This window comes from Cavia porcellus, unplaced genomic scaffold (genome assembly GCF_034190915.1).
Source record: "Cavia porcellus strain 051 isolate PalLab524CR breed Dunkin Hartley unplaced genomic scaffold, mCavPor4.1 scaffold_1, whole genome shotgun sequence".
In the NCBI taxonomy this organism is placed as follows: domain Eukaryota; kingdom Metazoa; phylum Chordata; class Mammalia; order Rodentia; family Caviidae; genus Cavia; species Cavia porcellus.
Window position 1 is genome coordinate 150,140,799 of NW_026947484.1, and position 18,609 is coordinate 150,159,407.

General features: G+C 36.7%; 1 protein-coding gene across 3 annotated transcripts in view; it reads right to left on the reverse strand.

Annotated features, from left to right (window-relative positions):
• The window catches only part of Adgrl2 (adhesion G protein-coupled receptor L2), a 612,767-nt gene that overhangs the window by 181,759 nt on the left and 412,399 nt on the right, over nucleotides 1-18,609 (reverse strand). Inside the window, exon 1 of one of the 3 annotated variants that reach the window (XM_063257708.1) lies at nucleotides 1,152-1,292. The exons of 1 other annotated variant lie outside the window; for it this stretch is intronic. The gene's annotated coding sequence lies outside the window, so the exon portion shown is untranslated. Of the gene's footprint in view, nucleotides 1-593; nucleotides 718-1,151; nucleotides 1,293-18,609 lie in introns of those variants that run through there. One more of the 3 variants, XM_063257705.1, reaches the window with a different exon arrangement.

The following is an 18,609-nucleotide window of genomic DNA, read 5'->3' on the forward strand; positions in this document are numbered from 1 at the left end:
CGCCTCACATCGCTGGGCTCCCGGCTGAGGCTCCGAGGAAGGCTGCGGCGAAGACTCGCCTTCGGGGAGGCACGGAGAGCCACGCCGCGCACGGCCGCGGAGGGCAGAGAGAGGCCCCCAAGAGTCCCCAAGAATTCTCCGGTAAGCTCCCGCCGGCGCTCCGGCACCTCTGCGTGTGTGTGCGCCGAGAGAGTGAGAGGGAGAGCGAGGAGAGCGAGGGAGAGGAGAGGGGGAGACTGGGGAGTGCGAAGTCCTGACACAGACTCTTGGCGAGGTCTGAACTGGAGTCACCTCCAGCCTCCTCCTCCTCCTCCTCCCCCTCCGCCCCGCTGGATCCCCACCTACCCCCCAACCCAGTTCTAATCATATACACATATTAGTGTCTACAGCGGCGAAGGACAAACGTCTCCCTCCTGATTTTTCCAGCAAGGGGCTCAGGCAAACTCAAAAGATTACAGGCAGCTAAGTACAAAACGTGGAGCAGATAATCTATAACTCATTGCCGCCCAATGGCCATTTTCCACTCCATTTGAGCAGCTGCGGCAGCGGTGCGCCCGAGCAGGGGGTTAAGGCGGCGCGCGGGGGACACTTACAGTCACCGGCCTTTCCCGGTGGCGGTGGCGGTGGCGGTGGCGGTGGCGGAGCAGCCGCCCGAGGACAGGCTGGCCCCGGGTCCGCTGGCGGGCGGCCGCAGGGTGTCCGGAAGGCGGCGATGGTGGCAAGGGACGCGCGCGCGCGCCCCAGATCGCTCCCCCAGGCGCCCAGCAGCGGCTCGCGCCTCTCCCTTTGCCCCCTCCCCTCCGATCGCTCCCCCCAATTTTTCCCAGGTTCCGGGGCTCGGCATCCAGTCTCCCCCAACACACCCACTCCACCTCTCCCCTCCCTTCCGCCCTCCACCCCCCTAAACTCCACTCACTGCGCGCTCAGTCCTCCGCGCGCTCAGCCGGCGCACGCTGCCTCTCCTGTCCACACACACGCACTTTCAAAACATTTATTTTATTTCTGGAACCGGGTAAAGGGTTGGGGGGAGAGCGCGGAACAGCCGCTGAGACTGGACGCAGGCCTCCCCCACTTCCCTCTTCCCTCCAGGCCCTGGAGCTCTCTCCTTGCCTGGACTTCGCAGAGGCGCCCAGGATGCGTCTGGTACCCACCCCGTCTCCAGGTTTTCTCTTTTCTCCACGCACCAAGCCGGAGGCCCCGAAACTTTTAGTTTCCGCAGCCCTCCTTTTGTGTGACTGCTAGGAAGAGAAAGAACGTCTGTTCGCCACGGCTGCCTCCGTCCGGCTGCAGCGCGCAGGGGACGCTCCAGGGTTAATGCGTCTTTGATACCTGAGATTTCCGGCGCGCTTGTTAATGAAAGTTACATTTAAAAAAAATTGCAATGACTTTTTCTTTGTAGTTACATACAGCTAGCTAAACTTTGACTTTATTGACTATATTTCACAAGAGCGTTTTGTTTGTTTTTGATTAAACTCACCAGGATAAGCAACGGAAGGAAAGCAGACTACAAGGCTCTGTACTCGCAAGATCATTCATACTGCTATTAGGTCCGTTTCCCTCGTTTCCTTACATTGAAACTGCTCCTGCTCCTGTTCTGTGACCGCACTTCCTTGCCCTGTCTGTTGGCAGTGTCAGTAGAAGCCAGCCGGAGCAGGCGATGGATCCAAGCTGAGGGGAATAGACCAGGACAGGGCCAATCACTTCTAGAAAAACGCATAAAAAACCTGTTAATTGTCCTCTGCTTAAGAGGAAAATCAAATTTAAATTATTTTTCATGACAAAATTTCTGAGCTGAGAGCAAATAAGTTTTCAGATGTATTTTTGTACTACTGACTTACTAATGATTGCAGCCATTTGCCTTGGTTTAAAAAAAAAAAAAAAAAAAAAAGATTCTCCAAGATTTAAAAGCCTCCAGAAAATAGAGGGAAACTTGAGCTTCTTTGCTTTCAGAAACAATATGTACTTTTTTTCCTGGGAGTATTCTGTTGTCAGCATACTTCAAAAATCATTTCAACCAATGGTATTAAAATGTCAACTGTAGATTGTTCAAAAGACACGAAAACTAAATATCTATCAGCAATTTGACACAAAGCTAGATCTTGGTAGTAGTAAAGTAACTCCAGCTATTGGTCAACTGTTGTTTTCAACTTGTAGGAAACCTTTGAGTGAACTGTTTGTAGGTCCAGATCACTAGAACATGCACTTTTGGTAGATTCAAATTAAAAGAAGAACCTTCCTGCAATCCAGTTTCTTTTACTTGATGGTGTTTTGATATCAACACAATGTCCAAAGATACGAGGAACAATTCAGAGCATTAAACTATAGAAAATGTTCAATTTGGAATTTCATAGATAACATAGTTCAGAGATCACTCATTCAGGATATAAACTAGTATGAAAAAATTATACACTGATTCAGAGCTGGCATGAAGCTTTGTAATGTACCTAATTTTAAATGTGTTAAAATGTATACATGGGGCACATCTACCAGGAAAATTAAATTAAGCTTCTTAAAATAGTTGGAAAAACAGTAGAATTGTTAAGTCTCAGACCTCAAAGGTTATTTACATACATCTTAGTCACTTTTAAGTTAAAATTAATTTATTTAGGGTTGTAAAACAGGAATGCCAAATTATTAATAATAATTTCAATTTTCCAAAAGGTTTTAGCCCTTTTGTTTGCTCATCTGCGAGGTTTCTCCACTTTTCCGGGCGTGACTCACAAGGAGCCCCAGTGAGTACATAGATCAGTCTATTTTCTTTTGGGAAGCAAAACTTAGGCTAAAGTTTTTATTTAGTGAGCTTAGTAAGTGATCAGTAGACATTTTTACCTGAATTAAGCTGGCCATATGTTGGTTCATTTATTTATTTATTCAAAACTGTCCCAGAAAGAATCTAAGTACCCAGTCCTCTGCACGTCATAGGTTTGACATTCTTCAATGCTCAGGATATAAAGTGAGTCACTTTCCACTATGTTCCTAAACAGACTACATCACAGGAAAAGCAGGAAGCTTGAAAGGACGACTTTATCAAAACTGAGTTAAAATTAGAGGGAGAAGAAAGTTCCCCATACAAATTTCAAATCTTAACTCAATAGAATGTCTATTGTATATCATTCAAAGGGCTCCACACTTTTTTTTTCTAAGAATATGTGTAAGTTTGCTTTTAAAATTACAGCTGAAAGTATTCCTTCTCTAAGATGTTCTAAATATTGAAGAATTTTTGTTCTTTCTTTGCTCTTTTTTATATCATACTTCACCTTTGTGCATCCACAAAAATTGAAACTGTTCAGTTGTATTGATACATCCAATATTAAACCGTTAACCACAAACCTGCCGTTACAAAGGAAGAATTAAATGACATACTCCACAGAGATGTTCACATCCAGAAAACATAATTTACCTGACACTTCATGACAATTTAAAGCATAATCTATAACAATACAGGTGTTATGGTGCCAAAAAAATGAAGTAAGTTTAATAAAGTACGCAGATACAAGCAAGTTAGGAAGAGTTGGAATATGTTATGCATTCGCTACAATCCAATCAGTTTAACTACTCAGTCTATATTATTATTTAAGTAATGGCAAAATCATTGACTTATTCATAATACTTGCTAATTGTTTTTAAAGATAAATTCTACAAAGGACAAAGGAAACACCCAATTCCATTTGTTTTATGTTAAATCAACATCTAACCACTCATGGTGATTTCATTCAAAGAAAACAGAAGGAACTCATTAGCTTATGTGGTTAGAGAGATTGATGGGCTTCAAACATTTTAACCATGCATGTTTTTTTCAACTGTAGAACTCATGTTTTTAATTTAAACAACTTTAAGAAACTAAAGATTATTTTATTCAATGAGTTCATGTCTTTCTGATACAGAAATCATGCTGATTTTAAAGCTATTAACGTCTAGTTGTCTTTCTTTAGAGGGATGTGATCAGGTACTTGTCAAAATACGTGAGTAAAAAATGAAAGAATCTGAAGAAGTATAAAAATGGATATAGCTGCAAAATATTGTGATTAACATAAACCAATAAAATAATGAGTAGCTTCTTCAGCATCCAACCCTACCAAACTTGGACATAATAAAACATTTTAAAAGGGAATATCAGGGGCAAAATGGAGAGAAGATATTAGTACCTGACGACAGGCTATAAATCACCATGAAGTTTGAACTATGTAGATGTAGAGGACTATCAACGAAAGGTTTTGTCCCTTATGTGATAGGTGCTTATGAACATTTTTAGAAGGAAAAAAACCCAAATAAGCAAACAGTAAAATGAGTTAAGCTATTTTCTAATTCAGAAATAGACAAAACTGATTAGATTATTTCCGAAACTTATTTCCATTCTGGTTTCTGTATCATTACCCTTAGGTGATGCTTGGTATTGAAATTAGTTTTCCCAAAGTCTAGAAAGGAAACTTTTAAAAGCACAGAAGCAAACTAGAACTGGTTGATGGTTACTAGCTTTGTTTTTCATTTCGGTTTTGCCATGCATGTAGGCCGAAAAGAAATCAAGACTCATTTTCCATGAGAAAAGAAACATATGAAAGCATTTGGCAAAGCCAATAAGTTTTTAACAATTGTCCTGGCTTTCAAGGCTAAGTAAATTTTGTCCAAGGCCAAACCCTATCCATAATGGAGAGATGCTGGTGCAATTGTAAGGATAAAGTATAACATAACTATGGTTATGGTGTACTGAATGATATTGTTTAGTAGCGTGTAATCACATACATTACTAACACTCATCACTATGTAATTAATGCTTTATAAAAATATTCCACTAGTAAAACTGGTTACATGATTTTTTCTCTAAACTTCAAGTATTTAAATATACATAACTGTATATAAAATTTTTACACCTTTACAATTATGATACTCAGAGCAGGCACATTAAAATAGATATTCCTCATAATCATTGTTCCATTGAGTTTCACACAACTCAGTGTTAGCCTTTCTTTCCCATAGATTGTTCCCATAATTCGTTAATCTTTAAGCCTTGAGGATTTTCTATAATTGGGTCTTATAGATCCTCTCTCAATGCTTCTATCAACCCAGAAAGTATAACTATAATAACATTATTTTAACAAAGCTTAGATTAATAATAATTATTTTGTTCATGATATACAGTCGTAACCAAATGTGTGCTTATTAAAAGTATGTAGTTTTAAAAATAAACCTTACCATGTCCTTTTAAGTTTTACAGACTTCTATCGTTATTAATAATAAACATGAGATGTCTTCAATTTTCTCTAAAACTGTTTATTAGGCCAAGCAAGGTGATGCAGGCCTGTAATCCTAGCTGTTCTAGAGATGAAGGCAGGAAGACAGCAAATTCAAGCCCAGCAGGGACAACATTGTTAGAGTCTGTCTCAAAATTAAAGATAAAAAAAAAGTCTCAGGTATGTAGCTCAGGGTAGGTCAATCCCCGTATCAATAAAAAAAATGTTGAATTTAAACTAACAGTAACTTAAATTACAACTCTTTGTCGAAAATGCACTTGTTTGGGAAGCATCATGCATTGACTGGCTGCAGAACAAAAACAAAGAGGACTAACAGTAGAGGAGACTGCTTTGTCAAACCTAAACCCTAAAAGATAACCCAATAGCAATTTCACAAAATAGTACAAATTGGATTTTTAGTGCCTCTGGAAATACGACTTTGATTATTCATGTCATAGTTCAGTGTTCTATGGCAAAATTCGCCAGAGGCTTTTAAGAGTCAGACAACAAATTCACAGATGCCCTCTTTGCATTTTACAAAGTCAAAGATACAATTATATCATATTTCTAATGTTTTCATATTGGAACACTTTTAAGTTTTCATAATTATATAGCATAAAAACTAATGGTAATGTATGGTCTTAGTATTTTTAAACACAAAATTTGTTCTATTTAGAAAATATGGTTTAAATTGTATAATATGAGATGTTTGACCTCTGCTTTGGTTGGTCCTCTAATTATATAAATTAGCTGTTAGTAACATTTTTCATTATTTTGTTTTCTCACTGATAGTGACTGGGTTTTTGTTTTTGTTTTTGTTTTTTTACTTGGCTGCTCTATTTTTTAAAGCTTTTACTTGTTCTATATATTTTAGTGAATATAAATTTGAGCATGGAACAACTAAGAACAGCAAAGTACAAAGTAAAATGCTGTGTGTGTGTGTGTGTGTGTGTGTGTGTGTGTGTGTGTGTGTTTCTGAGGTGAAGTCCAGGGATTTTGTTCTGAGCTACATCACTACCCTTAAAAAAAAAAAAAAAAAAATTGAGACAATGGCTGAATTGCTACCTTGACCACTCTGTACTTGAACTTGTGATCCTTCTATCTCTGTCTTCTGGAGTACTGGGATTACATATGTGCCTGTTTAATTTAGTTCTTGTCATATAATCTTTTGATGAGATAATAGAACATTCCCATTTTCAGGAATAGTGTAAATCCTCATCATTCAATTTCAGTCCACTGCAGCTCTTTACAATGCATTTGTTTTGGTGCTGGGACTCAAACCCAGGTCCTCCTAGCTAAGAACGGAGCTCTACCACTGAGCTCACCTCCCCCTCTTTCATTGCATTTTTTTTTTTAATTTAAAGAGAGTAAAGCTAAACTGAACAAAACAGAACAATGCAGATCAGAAGAAAACGATGTGAGTAACACAGTGAATGCATTCTTAAAGTCATTAGGAAATCAGTTGCTTAGTTCCTAGCCCAAAACAGTGATGATTTTGTAATATGTGAAAGTGCTTTAGCATTGAAATTTAGAATTATATCAAAATACCATTTATGTCTCAAAAAAGTAGTGATTTGATTTAGTAATGATAAGGTGCTGTTGAGTAATACTTAATCAAAAATTGAGGGGAAAAAACTTGTTTTAGGTTAAAAAAAGAAAACAGAAATCACCTATGAAGCCTCTCTATATTAAAAGATGCTGCTGAAGCAACACTGAATAATAGTCTTTCCGTGTTCTTATTTTAGTAAGGGAAACGTGTTTCACTTGAGTCATCCACACTTTTCATTCAATTTTCCTGCTTACCAAACTCACGTATCTGCAATCTAATGAAAGAGGATTATTAGTATACTAGAAGAATGGCCTCCCTTCATTGTGGGGATGTAATTCATGACACTAACTTAATTAGTATTGTGTCCTTACTACTTGAATTAATGGCCCGAAATCACAACATATATTTTTAATTGTTTGAACAATATGGAATACATTGCAAGAATAGCTAATTCCTGTTTATTGCGTGGTGATAACGAAAACACAGTAACTCGTTGTAACATTACCTTATTCCTGTATGTAATGTAGCAGATCCGAACAAAAAAGGTGATGGATATCACATAAAAATTATAATTTGTTAAAATAAAATTAGAGACAAGTTGAGTATGAAATGTAAATAATCAGGGAACCCAAGTACAATAATTCATATATATATATATATATGAGTTATATATATACACATATATATGAATTATTTTCAAGTAATATGAATCCCAAGAGAACTATTTTTTATCATTTAAGAATAAGTTCATGTTTAATCAAATAAAGAATTTAAAAAATATCTACAAAAAAGGAATTCTGACATTTTCATATAATTGCTTGGTATTTATTTTCTCTGATGCCTTATTCCAAAATTATTTTAAGCTTCATATACATATATATAAATCAAAAACTATATGCAGCTATTGACTTGAAATGATAATGCTGGCACATTTGCCAGTGTTGGATGATTCTGCACAGGAAGAAATCATATAATGTCAAAAATAGAATTAGATTGAATGTTTAAAAAATTACATTTAACTTCGTGGGTAAATGTGTAGGTTATCAAAATTTGTATGTAAAATATTAACCTTATAACAGAGGGAAATCTATCTGCCTAAATTTTCCAGTTAATGAAAGAAGTATTTAAATACTCTGTTGTTAGATTATTAAAATCTACAGAACTGAAACAGATGTGTGTCTTAATATGCCATTAAATTTATGATATACATAGAACCCTTACATACAGCTGAGCAGAGGCCAATGATTCTAATTTGCTCTAGATTTATAATAACCTGATCTGGTTTTTGTAAGTAGTGAAACACTTTAAACAAAATTAGAAGGCAGTTGTGCTTTGTGTGATTAAAGATGCAATTCTCTTTGGGATAATGAGAAAAGTTAGAGCATGTTTCTTTCTTTATGCATGTTTCTATTATAAACAAGAGTGCCATACATTATATAATTCTGTTACTATGATTTTTTTGTTCTTAATTATGAAATAAACCAATTGAATTTCAGTGGAGTCTCATATTGAAACTATGCCAAAATTTAGCTGAAGAATGTGTACTGAGCTTCATAAAAATCCGTAAAATTTTTCCCAGGGTCTTATGGTCTTGTATAAATAGTAGTTCACCATAATTTTCTAGAGCAAAACAGCTTTCTGATTAAGACCTATGCAACGAAAAAACCAGCATGCTGAATACATTTCATATCTAGCAAATGACATGAATAAAGTTGCTCAAGATTAATAATCACTGCATTCATATACCCTACAGATAGAAAAAATTAATCTGTTTTATCTCATCACACATACAACACTATTATTTAAAGTGACTACTTTACTTTGTGAATTATAATTCAGCTCCTAAAACTCAAATCTATGAAAATATTTTAAATACAGTGCATATTGTCTCTTTAAAACTCAGTCAGAGAATGCTGATATAAATATCATTATAAGCATATCTATGTGTTTTTATGTATATAAAAGATAAGTACATGCAAAAGTATTAATTCATTAAAAGTTCATTTCTCATAAAACCTTTATTAGCCCTTGAAGTCTTTGCCACTTCATATAAAATGATTTATCTTTTGAATAACAAGGTTCCATTAATCTGTTTGACACAGGAATTTTTAAATCATTTAAATAATTTATTGGAATGAATTATTCAAATTCTGTAAAAAATATATATGCACAAGTATACGTATATATCTATGTCTATATATTTGTGCTCTAGCACAATATCATGGAAGAAATACAAAACGAGTTCAGAATACATTGTCCTTGACTTCCCCAGTGTGACTCAGTGCTGTGGCAGTGTGACAGGTTCTTTGATCACCAACTGTATGCACACCAATTTTGTGCAATTAGCAGACCAATTGTGTTCCATGTGGCAGAACAGAGTGATTTCATATCAGAGAAACTTACACATTATTTTATATATTCATTCTTAATTTTGTGTTCTTACTGAAACTGTAGGTTGACATGTTTTGTGAAATGTAAGGATAATAAAGGCAATTATTCAGCAGTCCTAGAAAAACCTGCTTTCTTCAACACAGTATTGTGGGTGCTACTACAAAGCAGTAAACATACTCTCTCTCCAGAGAAATAATTCATTGGTGGAAACAAAAGGAAAAGAGGCAGGAAAAAGAAACAAGAATATACGTGCAATATAGAAACAGATACACAAAACTCAGGCTGCACAAGTGTACATGACATGCTTGATGTAGGTGACATTCAGAAATTTTACCCACTTCTTCACGGACTGTGACAAAATTTTTTCAAATAGATCTTATCCTTGTCCTTTTACCACTGAAATGCATTTACTCCCAAAAGTACTGTAAATGAATAATTCCTCAGTTTTGATGAGGTTATAGAATAAATTTATGACAGGTTCTTATCCATTTTATTTTAGTCTGTTTATTTAGTTAGGTTTTTTGAGGTAGAGTTTTGCTACATAGTTTAGTCTGGCCTGAAAAATCAATATGTAACACAGGCTGGCCACCAACTCTCTGGAATATTGCTCCAAGCTCCTGACTGCTAGGATTGTAAGTGTCCTCCCCAACCCTGGCTCGGTTTTATTTTTAAACTTGCAGGAAAATTAACCTTCACTGACGTAAGTTTGACACCAAATATAATCATATATATTTGTTCTTTATATCTGCTAAACTCTCTCTCTCTCTCTCTCTCTCTCTCTTGTTCACTCTGTGTGTGTGTGTGTGTGTGTGTGTGTGTGTGTGTCTGTCTGTCTGTCTGTCTGTCTGTCTCTTTTTTGAAACTATTTTTTTCCCCTCGTATGCTATTATTCTCCTCTTCTTTATCAGGTTTTGGTGGGCTCAGTTTGATTGCTTGTTTTTTTGTTTGTTTGTGTGTTTTTGCTTTGCAGGGGTTGGAACCCAGGACCTTTATACTGAACTACATTCCTAGCTGCTTTGTATTTTTCACACATTTTGAGACAGGGTATTGCTATGTCACTAAATTGCTGAGGCTGGACTCAAATTCGACATCTTTCTGCTTCAGCACAGCAGAGAGCTAGGACTGCAGGTTTGTGTCACCACACCCCCATCATTACATTTTTATTTCAACGTTATCACCCATTGTTCCAACAAATGTCTTTACCAGAGAGTTCCTAATTTTACATATACAATCTCAATCTATTTTTGTGGCATTTAGTAAACTCCCTAGCCTCTGTCAGCTCCAACCTTTCTTTACTTTACCTAGCCACAACCCAGCTGCAACAGTGCATCATCTTACACTTTTTACCTGGAATACCGAAGCTTTGGCAAGGAGGTAGGACAAACCCTCAGCAACCTAGTACTTTAAATATTCCTGACTTTTATTTTCCTTTGTTCATTTGGCTTTGTTTCTTAAGATGAGCTCACTATGTCCTTGAGGATGGCTTCAAAATCAGAGTGATCCCCCTGCCTCAGCCTCCTAAATGCTGGGCCTGTAGTCATACACCACCATACCCGGCTTAGAAATCTCTTAGTGTACCATTAACACCTATTATCTTGGGAGACAATAGGTTTTAATGGGTTATTTTTTTACAAGTTGCTTAAAGACAGACATTCTCTTATGCTTTTTACAGAGGACTTTTCATGGTGCTGGGGATCAAACCCAGAGCTTTGCACTTGCTAAGCATGTGCTGTACCACTGAGCTACATCCCCCAAAATAAGTGTAATACTTAGTTTAGTACTAAGTAGGCTACTTACTGCATTCTCCAAATATTTTAGCCCTGCTTTTGCCAATACAGAAATCAGAAGTCAAAGAACCTAGAAATCTTATGTGAATATACTTATCACAACTGTATGTATCAACAAACACATAAATTTACATTCTAACATATGAAATATGTTAATAAATTTGCTGATTCAATTCATTGAAATATTGTTGTAAGCCACATGTAAAATTTTCATTTCTGTACAAATTAGTGATTGCAATGAAACTGTGGGTGTTTTCCTACAATTAATTTAATAACAACATTTATATAAGTTTGTTCTTTTAAGTGAAAGGCAAACACAGGCAGTTTGTTCAAGGACTTTCTAGCTTCTACTACTAATCACCTTCTTGAGTGTGTGTGGGAGAAAGGTAGGACTTCTTTGAAACACTTTTTCAAGGGAGCCAAGAAATTCAAGCTTTTGTGTTGCTGACTGAAAGCTGACCGATCATCCTGTTTTCAACCTATCTCTCTTGTACCATTCCTGTGCCAATGATTGCCATAAGACGAAATTGTGGCCAGGGAACCTCAGAACTGAGAATCAGTGGGCTCCTCCGTAGGACTTCCAAAGGTCATGCCTTGTACACTGGCACATTAGTCTTATTTAAAGGCAGAACATCTTTGACAAATTACATATTATGCTAAAAAGCGCCGTATTTCTATCTTAGCTCATTTATGACCCACTAAGTTGTCAAAGCCTAAAACCCTACATGCAAGAGCCAAAAAGTATTTTAGCCAGTTTTATCCTGCCAAATCACCAGAAAATTTTATTAGTGTTATCTTTAAGAGTAAATTAATTAATAGAAATTTCCAAGGGAAGAGATGCTTTGACTTTCTGCTGTCAGTTTAAATGCTGGGGTTTTGGGGTGTTTTTTTTTTTTTTTTTTTTTTTTTTTTTTTTTTTTTTTTTTCTTGTCTATGGTCTTGTTTTACATTGAAGCTTTGTAAACTCTTTCCAAAACATATTATCACAGTATTTTGCTAAGAAAATCATACTGCGCTGGGGATTTAGCTCAGCGGCACAAGCACCTGCCTAGCAAGCACAAGGTCATGAGTTTGGTACCCAGAAAACAGAAAATCATACTAAATGTCATTTTACTATTCTCTGATGATGTGAAATTTTCTTAAAAATAAATATTGATGATCATCATGTTACTTATTAGTTTGTCTTCATTGTCCACCAAAGTAGACACTGTATAAAAACTCTTTGCATAACAAGCAAAGAGGTCTTCATTTTCTGATCTATTAAAAAAAAATCTAACCAACAAACTTTATTTGGAGTTGCTTTGTTTTGCTTTGTTTTGTTTCTAATCGATCATTTACATTTCTGGACTAGGGATGTAGTTCAGTGATAAAGCCTTCCTCAGTATGCATAAGACCCTGGATTTAATCTCTAGCACTGCTGAGAGAAAACAACAACAGCAAAAATAACAGATGCTCATAAAAATATAGATTTCCAGCTTCTGGGCATAAACTAATAAGATCTAATGACATGCTGAATACTTTAGCTTCTAATGATATTTTGCAGGAGAGTTGCCCCTTTTGAACAAAATATACAAGCACTGACGTTCTGTGTTCTCTGCCAATTCATTACCTCCTCCAAGACCAAAGCAAAGAATCTATTGCGCTGAGTCACCTGTTTATTCCAGTGTCTCCTGTTCTGTCTTCAGTGACGTTGAAGGAAAGTGAAATGCACATGACCCTGTCTCCATTCAGTGGGGAATCAACACAGATCAAGAGGATTCTATATTTCATCCACCTGCCCTTCCATTCGCCATTTACTTTTTCTTCTTAGCATCCATAAACACTTGAATTTTGAGCTCTGTTAGTCAACTTCATTTTTTTTTTTTTTTGTCTTTTTGATACAGGGTCTCACTGTGCAGTTCAGGCTGGCCTTGAACTCAGTTTGCAGTCCAGGCTGGTCTCAAGCTTGCAAAGATACTCCTGCCTCAGCCTCTCAAGTGCTGGGATTGCAGATGTGAGCCACCATGACTGGCTGTCAATAATTTATATGTAGGTATATAAATTATACATCACTTTAGGAAACATAAATACATGTACTGAATAGTACTAATAAGCCTTACTGTGTTCAGAAAATTAGGATATACACTACGTTGTTTGTGTTCTTATCACTTCCTCTTTTTCATTGTAGGGAGCTGAACACTGCCTCGGGCAGGAGGTGAGCCCTGATCACCGAGCTGTGTCTCCAACTTCCCTTTTGTTCTGACTGATTGGTTAGCTCTTTCTCTGTGTCCACTCACACTGGCCCGTTTTCTGGTCCTCTGCCTGCTGGCCGCACTCCCTAGCACTCTCCATTACCGTTTGCACTTAAACACTTTGCTTTCTTTGTGGGACTTGTTCTGCTTCCCTACATGTATAGATACCTTATTAGAAACCAAAGATGATTTTTTTTTATTATTTTCAGATCACAAAATAATCCATAACTATTTCACCAAGAAGGACATGAAAGAAATCAGAGTTTTTCAGACAGAGAGAAAGAAATTTATTTTTTATTTATTTATTTTTGTCTTTTTGAGACAGTTCAGGCTGATCTTAAACTCACTTTGTAGACAGGCTGGCCTTGAACTAGCAGCACTCCTCCTGCCTCAGCCTCCCAAGTGCTGGGAGTACAGGTGTGTGCTACCATACCCAACTGAGAAAGGCCTTCTTAAGGAGTATTACAGAAGTGCAGTTAAACAAATAAAACATACAGTATAGCAGAAATAGCTAAACACAAAATGTTTTAAGACAAACAAGCTAAGCCCTCACTAAAAATTACTAGAAGTAACTGATTATCCCCAATATATTTGAAAAATATTTTTTAAAAAATACTATGTTTCCAAAGTGGGCATAGTGGTGCCTGCCTGTAATCCTGACAGTCCAGGATCTCAAGACGGTAGGATCCCAAATTCAAGCCCAGCCTGGGCAATTTAGCCAGACCCTGTTGCAGATAAAAAATTAAAAAGTTCTAGTGATATAGCTTAGTGCAAAGATCCAGGGTTCAATCTTTAGTACATCAAAAAAAGTTTACACTTTCAAAGGAGAATATTTACATAGGCCTGAGATGATTTACTGAACCTGAGTTAAGAATAATCCCCACATTATGATATGATTCTTATTTGTGAGTACTTTTAATAATACTGTCATTCGTTATTTCATATTCTGTTACTATTTACAAATTTTTAGGGTGATTGCTTGTCAAAACATTGCCCTATGGAGAAAAATTTTCAGTTAAGTGGTTTGTCCTTCTTTTTTCCTCTTCTCCTCCCACCTTCTCTTTCCTTCTCACCCCTCATTCAGTCTAGCATTTTTTTTGCTAAGCTACATTTCCAGCCCTTTATTTCTCATTTTGAAATACAATCTCCCTAAATTGCCCAGTAGTTCAGGCTGAGCTCAAACTTGATGATCCTTTGCCTCGGCCTTCCAGAGTTGGAACACAGGTGAGCACTACCAGGCCTGGCTAATTAATTGGTATTTTCTTCGTTTTGTTTCAGGTAGGGAGGAGATGGAGGCCAGGTCAAATGCAGAGAACAACTAAGCAAACTGTGTCAAACTCATAGATACCAGGCGACTTGCACAGCTCCTAAGTACTGTACAGCATCGAGGATGATTCAGCAGCCCTGAAAGCAATCAGGAAAGTGCTGTTTTCATTTGCATCTGGTGGGAAGCCAAGGGAGACTTTCCATAGGACAGCTCAATAAATCTGGTACCAGGCAAAGTGAGTTTGTTAGGACAGCCATCCCAGTGCCGTATTTGCATGAGGGAGAAGTGAATCTAGGAATCCTGCACACTACAGACCCCTTTCTCTTGTCCTGGGGACACCAGGAGTCTGCTAACACTGCTCTTTCCTCCGAGCACATTCTTTCTCACTTCCAATAAATGCACAAAGCCCTTTGTCCTATTCTTTGTTCAGGACACCAAGAACCTAGAAAAAATTTCCCCTGGGACCCACCATCCAGTATCAAGGGCCCGTGAACACCTGCCTACCGTCTTATCAAAGAGTTATCTGGCCAACTTCACTTTTCAAAGGTTATCAAAACAATTGCATTGTTAATCCATGGGGTAGATTCTATTTAAAAGAAAGGCGTCACAAATACTCTGTTGTATATCCTGGAAACTAATGTTGATCTGTATGGTTTGGCCCCCTTCATAATAGAATTTTTTTTTTTTCCATTAAGCAAGGCTCTTTTAGATGACAGAAATAAAATTAAATTGTCAGTAATCATAGTATTTCTTTTCAAAACAATTTTTTTTTTCCTTTTTCCTTGTTTCGGACAAATTGGAAGATAAAAGACATAGTCAGGGTTTTAGTTTTATTTATTTTTTGCTTGTTTGTTTGTTTTTGTTTCAGGGTTTTAGTTACATTTATTTTTTGCTCGCTTGTTTGTTTTTGTTTTTGTAGTATTGGCCCCCATCCCAGGGGTGCCTTATCACTGAGCAACGTTCCCAACCCCTTTTTTTATTTTTTGAAACAGGATCTCACTACACTGCCCTGGTGTAACTCCAACTTAAAATTAAATAATTAAGTTGACCGATTAGTTCAGTCCATGTCCACACTAAAAATATGAAATATCTTTAAAATTATTCTTAAAATTTGACAGAATCTATACTTAGAAAGTAGAGTTTCTTTTCCTGATGTTTAATGAGCAGGAGGCGCAAATCTTTTATGTCCATGTCTTACTTAAAATTCTGCAATTTGCTTCAGTCAAGAATTTTCTAAGTATCATTTAAAATCACTTTGCTCTGCAGTAGTTTTGACACATAGCCACTGAAGTTCTTAGCACACAGATTTTTTTTAAAAAATAAAAACTGTATTTTTGCTGAAGTTTTCCCTTATGAAAAATACTGAAAAAGATCTGAAGATCTGCCTCATACAAAACATAGATTAATTTTACCTTAGTATTTACGGAAAAAATTTTTATTTTTATAAAAAATATTTTCGGGGGCTGCAGATTTAGCTCAGCGGCATAAGCGCCTGCCTTGCAAGCAGGCAGTCGTGGGTTCGATCCCCGGTACCGATAAAAAGGAAAAAGACAAAAAAAATATATATTTTCAAGAAAACAATATAAAAACTTAAAGAGTTCAGGGGAGATCGCCTGGGTTTAGATCTCAGCTCCATTATATTAAAATGGTGTGCCTTTGAGCAAGTTATGGAGGTTTATCTTTAAAATAACTCTCATTCCTCATTTATAAAATGGAAATTGAGTTGGATATGGTGATGCACACCTGTAGGAGGAGCCCAACCAGCCTGAAATACATAGCAAGAGTCTATCTAGAAAAATAATTAATTAGTAAAAAGGCAATAATAAATACATATAGGTTATAGTGCCACTTTGAAGGTTATATGAAATATAGGAAGTACTTGGCACTTAATAACTCTTTAAATATTTTCTATTTTTTTGGTACTATCAATAGCATAACACAAGTGACAGGTTTTTCAAAATACTGCTACATAAATGCTAAAAGTATACAAGGTAACATGAAAGGATTTTGAACACTATCTTATTCAGTTGCATTATAGCAAAGACTTTTCTATTCAATGCTGGAGATTGAATAAAGAGACCTATGCATGATTAGCAAGCACACTACCTGGAGCTGCATTCCCAGTCCCCAGGCCCTTGGTAATAATTTCTAAATATATTTTCACTTATATAGCTTTCTACCAACGACATAAAAATTCTACCATCACATATATGTTGTTGTTGCTGCTGACACTTATCTTGGCTCTTTCTGGTTTTTGTTTTTTGTTCTGTAGTTCTAGGAATTGAACCCAGGTCTTCCCACGCAAGGCAAGGGCTGTGACCCTGAGCTTAACCTCAGCCCACACTTTCAGTCCTGTTTTGTTGTTTGTTTTTGTGTCATTTTTGCTAGTACATTCAGTTGGTTACACAGATTAGTAGATTTCATTTTGGCAGATTTGTGTATATGTGTAACATACTTTAGTCATTTTCACACTGTCAGGTTATTTTTTTCAGCATTTTGAAGGATCATTTCACACCTGATTATGTTATAACTTAGGATTTTTACTGTTCTTTAATCAGAAGTGCTTAATTTTCCCTTAAATTCATAATTCCGAGGCCTTGAAGAAACACTAGAAGAATATCTAGTTAAACTTGCGAGACCTAAATATAACTGAAAGTAGGTTCCTACTAGGAACCCTTGTTTATTTACGATATTTTATTTATTCATTCATTTTTCATCATGTTCTAGAAAGGGCTTGAGATTTACAAACAAAAAGCTTTAAAAGTAATGAACTAAATAAGGCTGAGGCAAAGAGAAAGACTGAAATTAAGAAGCAAGAGAAGTTAACACAGACCATATATGCTTATCTGTATGCTAAATCTAGGCGCTAAATTTGCCCTTTTTGTTTTTATTTTTTTAGTGGTGGGAACTTAATCCACAACTCCTGCATGCTAAGTTTGTGCTTTATCGCTAGCCAAATCTGCCTTTAAGCTTCCTCAGAGGCTGTTATAAAATTTCCAATACCAAGCAAAAGTGTGATCTGATGAAGGGACCTAATGAAGAAGCGAGCCCTTGGCTTGTGTCTCCATCCCTTTCATACTTCTGCTCCTTCCTTGTTTTGCCCACCGTTAAGTAGCTACCGTTTAGTTTTACTTCAATTAAAAGGATTTTTTATTTTCCGTGTGTGTAATACTGTTACTGAGTGACTACGCCAGCCCTATTAATTAATTAACTAATTTAATTTCTTGTTTGTTTATTTGAGTCAGGGTCTTACTAAATTTCCCAAGTGGGATTTGAATTTATTATACTTCCGCGTCAGGATGTGTGCCACTGCTCAGTTAGACATGTCTTTGTAGCTATGTTGTCCCAACCAGTAAACTCTCCAAAGGCTGGTACAACCTTTTTCATTAAAGCTAAATTTCCTAAAGAATCCTAAACATAATGCAATGACTCATTTTAGCAAACATTTCAACTAGGAAGGTGGGTGCCACAATCTCTGATTGCTCTCGGAAAAGTGGAAAATAAGCAAAACAACTCGGGTGTTTTGGTAGATTGCTAATTTAATTCATTAACCCTTCCTTTTAGGGAAAATGATAAATTCAAAAGAGAGAGAGATAGCAAGCACACTGGCTGTCACTAAACCACACTACTAGTTAACCCGTGGATTCTAATTCAGGGAAGAGTGTATGATATTTTTTTAAAGTGAATTAGCCATTGGAAATTATCACCTAATTAATGTATTTTTCTAATAAAATAGTAAACTTGGCTTCTTGGATTTCTTCTCTTCATGGATTTGCAGGGGGGGTTTGTTGTTGTTGTTTACTGGATTTAACCCGAGGAAGAAGGGAGTCGGGAAGGGATGAGCATCAAGTGCCATCTATGTGTCAGATATTCTGAGGACATTTTAATGTTACTTTATTTTAGAGCTGGCATTCAGCTGGCATGTGCTGGCAGGGCTTACGGGTAGTTTATGACCAGCATCTGTTCTAATCTTTTGGTGCTCAAGCTCATCCATTTATACGTTATTAAATATTTTATTGTTGTAACTACTTTATTTTAATCTTCAAAATAAATTTCCAAGGAAACAGGAATACTGGTAGATGGAAGAAGAGACACCTTTCAGGGACCTCGTTCTGCCCATGGGAGGTTTGCTGGCGTCTGCTAGTTTGGTTCTAGA